This window comes from Chiloscyllium plagiosum, unplaced genomic scaffold (assembly GCF_037043375.1).
Source record: "Chiloscyllium plagiosum isolate Xiang-an unplaced genomic scaffold, Cpla_swu_hap1 HiC_scaffold_44, whole genome shotgun sequence".
NCBI classification, from domain to species: domain Eukaryota; kingdom Metazoa; phylum Chordata; class Chondrichthyes; order Orectolobiformes; family Hemiscylliidae; genus Chiloscyllium; species Chiloscyllium plagiosum.
In genome coordinates this window covers 8,003,329-8,010,466 of record NW_028270182.1, presented here as the reverse complement: position 1 = coordinate 8,010,466, position 7,138 = coordinate 8,003,329, and positions in this window count along the sequence as shown.

The following is a 7,138-nucleotide window of genomic DNA, read 5'->3' as shown; positions in this document are numbered from 1 at the left end:
GACAGAGAGTGGTTGTAGATGGGAAGTATTCTGCCTGTAGGTCAGTGTTGAGTGGGGTCCCGCAGGGCTCTGTTCTTGGGCCTCTGCTCTTTGTAGTTTTTATAAATGACTTGGATGAGAAGGTGGGTTAGTAAATTTGCAGATGACACAAAGGTTGGAGGTGTCGTCGATTGTTTAGAGGACTACTGCAGGCTGCAATGTGACATTGACAGGATGCAGAGCTGGGCTGAGAAATGCCAGATGGAGTTCAACCTGGATAAATGTGAAGTCATGCATTTTGGAAGGTCAAACTCGAATGCTGAATATAGGATTAAAGACAGGATTCTTGGCAGTGTGGAGGAACAGAGGGATCTGGGTGTGCAAGTACATAGATCCCTCAAAGTTGCCACCCAAGTGGATAGGGTTGTTAAGAAAGCATATGGTGTTTTGGCTTTCATTAACAGGGGGATCGAGTTTAAGAGCCGCGAGGTTTTGCTGCAGCTCTACAAGTCCCTGGTGAGGCCACACTTGGAATATTGTGTCCAATTCTGGTCGTCCTACTATAGGAAAGATACAGAGGCTTTGGAGAGGGTACAAAGAAGGTATACCAGGATGCTGCCTGGACTGGAGGGCTTGCCTTATGAAGAAAGGTTGAATAAGCTTGGACTTTTCTCTCTGGAGAGAAGGAGGAAGAGAGGAGACCTGATCGAGGTGTACAAGATAATGAGAGGAATAGATAGAGTCAATAGCCAGAAACCTTTCCCCAGGGCAGGATTGACTGGTACGAGAAGTCATAGTTTGAAGATATCAGGAGGAAGGTATAAAGGAGACGTCAGATGTAGGTTCTTTATGCAGAGAGTCCAATGCATGAATGTGTTGCCAGCTGTGGTGGTGGAAGCAGAGTCATTGGGGGCATTCAAGCGACTGCTGGACATGCACATGGACAGCAGTGAGTTGAAGAGTGCATAGGTTAAGTTACAATATTTTACATTAGGATTAAATCTCGGCACAACATCGTGGGCCAAAGGGCCTGTTCTGTGCTGTACTTTTCTATGTTCTATGTTCTACGTTGTTCTATGTTTGCTAAGGGATAAATATAACTGGCAGGAGACGATGGGGATATGTTCTGGTGATAATCTCCAGAATATAAACGCCTCTCTCTTACCCTGAAAAGGGGACAGCAACTTGATCTGGCATAAAAGCAAAACCACTGCCAATGCTGGAAATCTGAAACAAACTCACAGGACATTGGAGAAACTCAGGATCCAGTTGCAGAGAGAGAAAAAGATGAGCATGGCTCTTCCTCAGACATCTAATCCAGGACTGAGCACTCCCGACTGTGTAGCACTCCTTCAGGCACCTATGATCCACCTGTAGGAACAGTTTACTGCAGGTGCTGGAATCTGTACTGAAAACAACAAATGCTGGGGATCACAGCGGGTCAGGCAGCATCCAGGGAGAGAGAGCAAGCTAATGTTTTGATGATACAGAGCTTGATTAGATTAGATTAGACTCCCTACAGTGTGGAAGCAGGCCCTTCAGCCCAACAAGTCCACACCAATTCTCCGAAGAGTAACCCACCCAGACCCATTTCCCTCTGACTAATGCATCTAACACTATGGGCAATTGAGCGTGGCCAATTCACCTGACCTGCACATCTTTGGACTGTGGGAGGAAACCGGAGCACCCGGAGGAAACCCACGCAGACACGGGGAGAATGTGCAAACTCCACACAGACAGTTGCCTAAGGCTGGAAATCAAACCTGGGTCCCTGGCACTGTGAGGTAGCAGTACTAACTACTGAACGACTGTGCCGCCCCTCTGATGAAGAGTCACTAGACTCGAACCATTAGCTTGCTCTCTCTCTCTCTCTCTCTCCATGGATGCTGTCCGACCCGCTGTGATCTCTAGCATTTGTCGTTTTCGCCTATGACTCCCTGCTACCCACAGAGCCACTGTGCTCAGGAAAGTCTGTGAGAGAGTATTTGCAACAGTAAGGCAGGTTGATCAGTGCTGACGAAGGGTTAATACTTGAAATGTTGATTTCTCCACCTCCTGATACTGCCTGGCTTGTTGTGTTCTCCCAGCCTCCTGTTTGTCTACTTTGTTCCGTGCAATTGATGGATGCCAATATTTACAGTGTGCAAGCAGCACCATCCACCTCCCTCTATCTCACTCTATTTATATCCTTCTGTTCCTTTATTCCTTCATTTGTTTGTCAAGCTTTCCCTGCAATGTATCTTGCAGTTCAGTGACAGTGTCTCTGGCTCTGATCCAGGAGAGTACAGTGTGCCAATGTAAACTTCAGAAAGTTGAAAAAATCAGCAACAGTTCTTTTGGGGATCGAATGTTTCCAGAGATGAAAGGGACAATGAGCAGCTGTTGTAAAGAAATGAACAGCAGCATGAGAATTAACCATCTCTGGGAAGAAACACCATAAACAGGCTGGTTCCTGGGAGACAGGGGTTAACAACTGCATGATAGGCAGGAACCTCATGACAAATGGGCCATTTAGACTGTCCACCAAAACAGTGTCCTGAAGCTAAGGGCATTAATTGCAGGAAAAACTGTATCTTAAACAGACAGCTAACCCCGAATGTTACAAAGAACAAGGGAGCTTCTTCTGATAAAATAGGCAAGCTACAGACTTGAGGTCTCCGGAAGTGTCATCAATGTTAGGGATGAAAGAATCATCAAGAACGTCCCACACAGACTTAATGAGGGAGAAAACAGCCATCCAACAGCAGAACAATTCAGCAGCAGAACTTTAGGGAACAACACTGCACAAGGAACAAACCCTGGACACTTCCAGAGATGGACACTGTTGGTTGAAAAAAACATTGAATGAATTGCGGATGCTGTAAATCCAAAATGAAAACAGAAGTTGCTGGAAAAGCTCAGCAGGTCTGGCAGCATCTGTGGAGAGAAATCAGAGTTAATGTTTTGGGTTCAGTGACCCTTCCTCAGAACAGATTGTGGTGGTGTTTGTGGTAGTAGACCCATCAGTTCTGAGGAAGGGTCACTGAATCTGAAATGGTAACACTGTTGGTTGAAATCCTGGCGAGCTTCCACCATTAATTGGATAATAGTCAAGCTGAGTTGTGAGCTTGAACTTGCTCACTTGAGGGATCTTATTTTGGCTGCTGCATGCAATAAAGTTAAATCATTGATTCAATAGAGTCATAGAGTTATACAGCACAGAAACAGACCCTTCGGTCCAACCAGTCCATGCTGACCATAATCGCAAACTAAACTAATCCCACCTGCCTGCTCCTGCCCCATATCTATAGAACATAGAACATTACAGCTCAGAACAGGCCCTTCGGCCCTCGGTGTTGCGCCGACCTGTCATACCAATCTGAAGCCCATCTAACCTACATGTATGTCCATATGTTTGTTCAATGACTTCCCTGATCCTATCCACCAACAAATTCTCATGTCTCCTCCTGGCTCTTCTGAGCTCTCTCTTTAGGTCTTTCCTGGCTACCTTCTAACCCTCAAGCGCCCTACCTGAGCTTTCACATCTCATCCTAACATAAGCCTTCTTCTTCCTCTTGGCCAGAGATTCCACTTCCTTCATAAACCACAGCTCCCGCGCTCTACAGCTTCCCCCCTGCCTGACAAGTACATACTTATCTAGGACATACAGGAGCTTTTCCTTGAATAAGCTCCACATTTCTACTGTGCCCATCCCCTGCAGTTTCCTTCCCCATCCTATGCTTCCTAAATCTTGCCTAATCGCATCGTAATTGCCTTTCCCCCAGCTGTAACTCTTGCCCAGTGGTAGACACCTATCCCTTTCTATCACTACAGTAAACATAACAGAATTGTGATCGCTATCACCGAAGTGCTCACCTACTTCCAAGTCTAACATCTGGCCGGGCTCATTACCCAGTACCAAATATAATGTGGCTTTGCCCCTTGTTGGCCTGTCTCATACCTGGCCAGCCCTCCTGCACACACCGGACAAAAACTGACCCATCTATAGTACTCGTACTATAGTGTTCCCAGTCAATATTTGGAAAGTTGAAGTCCCCCATGACAACTACTCTGTCTCTCTCACTCCTATCGAGAATTATCTTTACTATCCTTTCCTCTACATCTCTGGAACTATTCGGAGGCCTATAGAAAACTCCCAACAGGGTGACCTCTCATTTCCTGTTTCTAACCTCAGCCCATACTACCTCAGTTGACGAGTCCCCAAACATCCTTTCTGCAACTGTAATATTGTCCTTAACCAACAATGCCACACCTCCCCCTCTGTTACCATCTTCTCTGTTCTTACTGAAACATCTAAATCCTGGAACCTGCAACAACCATTCCTGTCCCTGCTCTATCCATGTCTCTGAAATGGCCACAACATCAAAGTCCCAGGTACCAACCCATGCTGCAAGTTCACCCACCTTATTCCAGATGCTCCTGGTGTTGAAGTAGACACACTTCAAACTAACTTCTTGCTTGCCAGTGCCATTTTGCATCCCCGAAACTTGATTTCAGACCTCCCTACTCTCAACCTTTTCTATACTCGAACTACAATTTTGGTTCCCATCCCTCTGCTGGATTAGTTTAAACCCACCCCAATAGCCTTAGCGAATTCCCCCCCCCCCAGGATATTGGTCCCCCTCTGTTCAGATGAAGACCATCCTGCTTGTAGAGGTCCCACCTACCCCAGAAAGAGCCCCAATTATCCAAGAATCCAAAACTCTCCCTCCTGCACCATTTCTCTAAACCTTTCCTATTTATGTAATTATCCAAATGTCTTTTAAATATTATAATTATACCCGCATCCATCACTTCCTGCAGAAGTTCATTCCACACATGAACCACTCTCTGTGTAAAACAAATTGCCCCCATGTCATTTTAAAATCTTTCTCCTCTCACCCTAAAACTATGCTCCCTAGTCTTGAAATCCCCCATCCTATTCACCTAATCGTAACCCTCATAATTTTATAAACCTTGAACCCCTGAGCTCCTGTGAAAAAAGTCCCAGCCCATCCAGCCTCTCCTTATAACTGAAATGTTCCATTTCTGGCAGCATCCTGGTAAATCTCTTCTGAATCCTTTCCAAGTTAATATCCTTCCTATTGCAGGGTGACAAGAACAGGACACAGTATTCCTGAAGAGACCTCACCAACATCCTATACAACCTTTCCTGCACCCTTTCCAATTTCATAATATACTTCCTAAAGAAGGGAGATTGGAACTGAATGCTGTATTCCAAAAGTAGCCTTACCAATGTGTTGTACATGATAACCCAACTCATATACCCAATACTCTGAACAATGAAGAGAAGCGTGCCAAATGCCTTCTTCACTACCCTGTCTACCTATGTACCTAGGAACTACATACCTAGACTTCCAGGTCTCTCTGTTTGACAACACTGCCCCAGGTCCTACCATTAAGTGTATGATCCTGCTCTGGTTTGACTTATCAAAATGCAACACCTCGCATTTATCTAAATTAAACTCCATCTGCCCCCCCCCTTGGTCCTGCGTTCAGTTCCAGTCTCCCTTCTTTAGGAAGGATATTGTGAAATTGGAAAGGGTGCAGGAAAGATTTACAAGGATGTTTTCAGGACTGGAGGGTTTGAGTTATAAGGCAAAGCTGGATAAGTTGGGACTTTTTTTAAAATCTGGAGTGTAGGTTTGGAAAATACCAAGGGGCATGTACATGGTGAATAGGCGAGGTTTTTCCCCAGGATAGATGGGGTTTAAAACTAGAGGCAGAGGTTTAAGGTGAGAAGGGAAAGATTCAAGAGGGACATGAGGGGCAACCTTTTCATGCAGAGGGTGGTGGCCATTGGCCCAGCTGATCAAGATCCTGTTCTATTATTGCATTAATTAAAGATTGGGTTTATAAAGTTAGCTGCCATGCAACTGTTATTGTAGAAGCCTTTCTAAATTAGTAACTACTAGATTTAGGTTTGCTCACTGAGCTGGAAGGTTCATTTTCAGACGTTTTGCCACTATACAAGGTAACATCTCAGGACGAAGCACTGCTGATGATTCCTGCTTTCTATTTACGTGTATGGGTTTCTTTGGATTAGCGCTGTCATAGAGTCATAGAGATGTACAGCATGGAAATAGACCCTTCGGTCCAACCCGTCCATGCAGACCAGATATCCCAACCCAATCTAGTCCCACCTGCCAGCACCCAGCCCATAGCCCTCCAAACCCTTCCTATTCATATACCCATCCAAATGCCTCTTAAATGTTGCAATTATACCAACCTCCACCACTTCCTCTGGCAGCTCATCCCATACACATACCACCCTCTGTGTGACAAAGTTGCCCCGTAGGTCTCTTTTATATCTTTCCCCTCTCACCCTAAACCCATGCCCTCTAGTTCTAGACTCCCTGACCCCAGGGAAAAAACTTACCCTATCCATGCCCCTCATGATTTTGTAAACCTCGATAAGGTCACGTCTCAGCCTCCGACACTCCAGGGATAACAGCCCCAGCCTTATAGCTCAAATCCTCCAACCCTGGCAACATCCTTGTAAATCTTTTCTGAACACTTTCAAGTTTCACAACACCTGTACAGGGCCCTGGTGAGACCACACCTGGAGTATCGTGTGCAGTTCTGGTCTCCAAATTTGAGGAAAGACATTCTGGCTATTGAGGGAGTGCAGCGTAGGTTCACGAGGTCAATTCCTGGAATGGCGGGACTACCTTACACTGAAAGACTGGAGCAACTGGGCTTGTATACCCTTGAGTTTAGAAGACTGAGAGGGGATCTGATTGAGACATATAAGATTATTAAAGGATTGGACACTCTGGAGGCAGGAAACATGTTTCCGCTGATGGGTGAGTGCCGAACCAGAGGACACAGCTTAAAAATACGGGGTAGACCATTTAGGACAGAGATGAGGAGAAACTTCTTCACCCAGAGAGTGGTGGCTGTGTGGAATGCTCTGCCCCAGAGGGCAGTGAGGCCCAGTTTCTGGATTCATTTAAGAAAGAGTTGGATAGAGCTTTCAAGGATAGTGGAATCAAGGGTTATGGAGATAAGGCAGGAACAGGATACTAATTAAGGATGATCAGCCTTGTGAACTGAGAGGCTTGCTCGGCCGTTTTGGGGGGGGTGATACAGGCTCGAAGGGCAGAATGGCCTACTCCTGCACCTATTGTCTATTGTCTATTGTCTGTAACATCTTTCC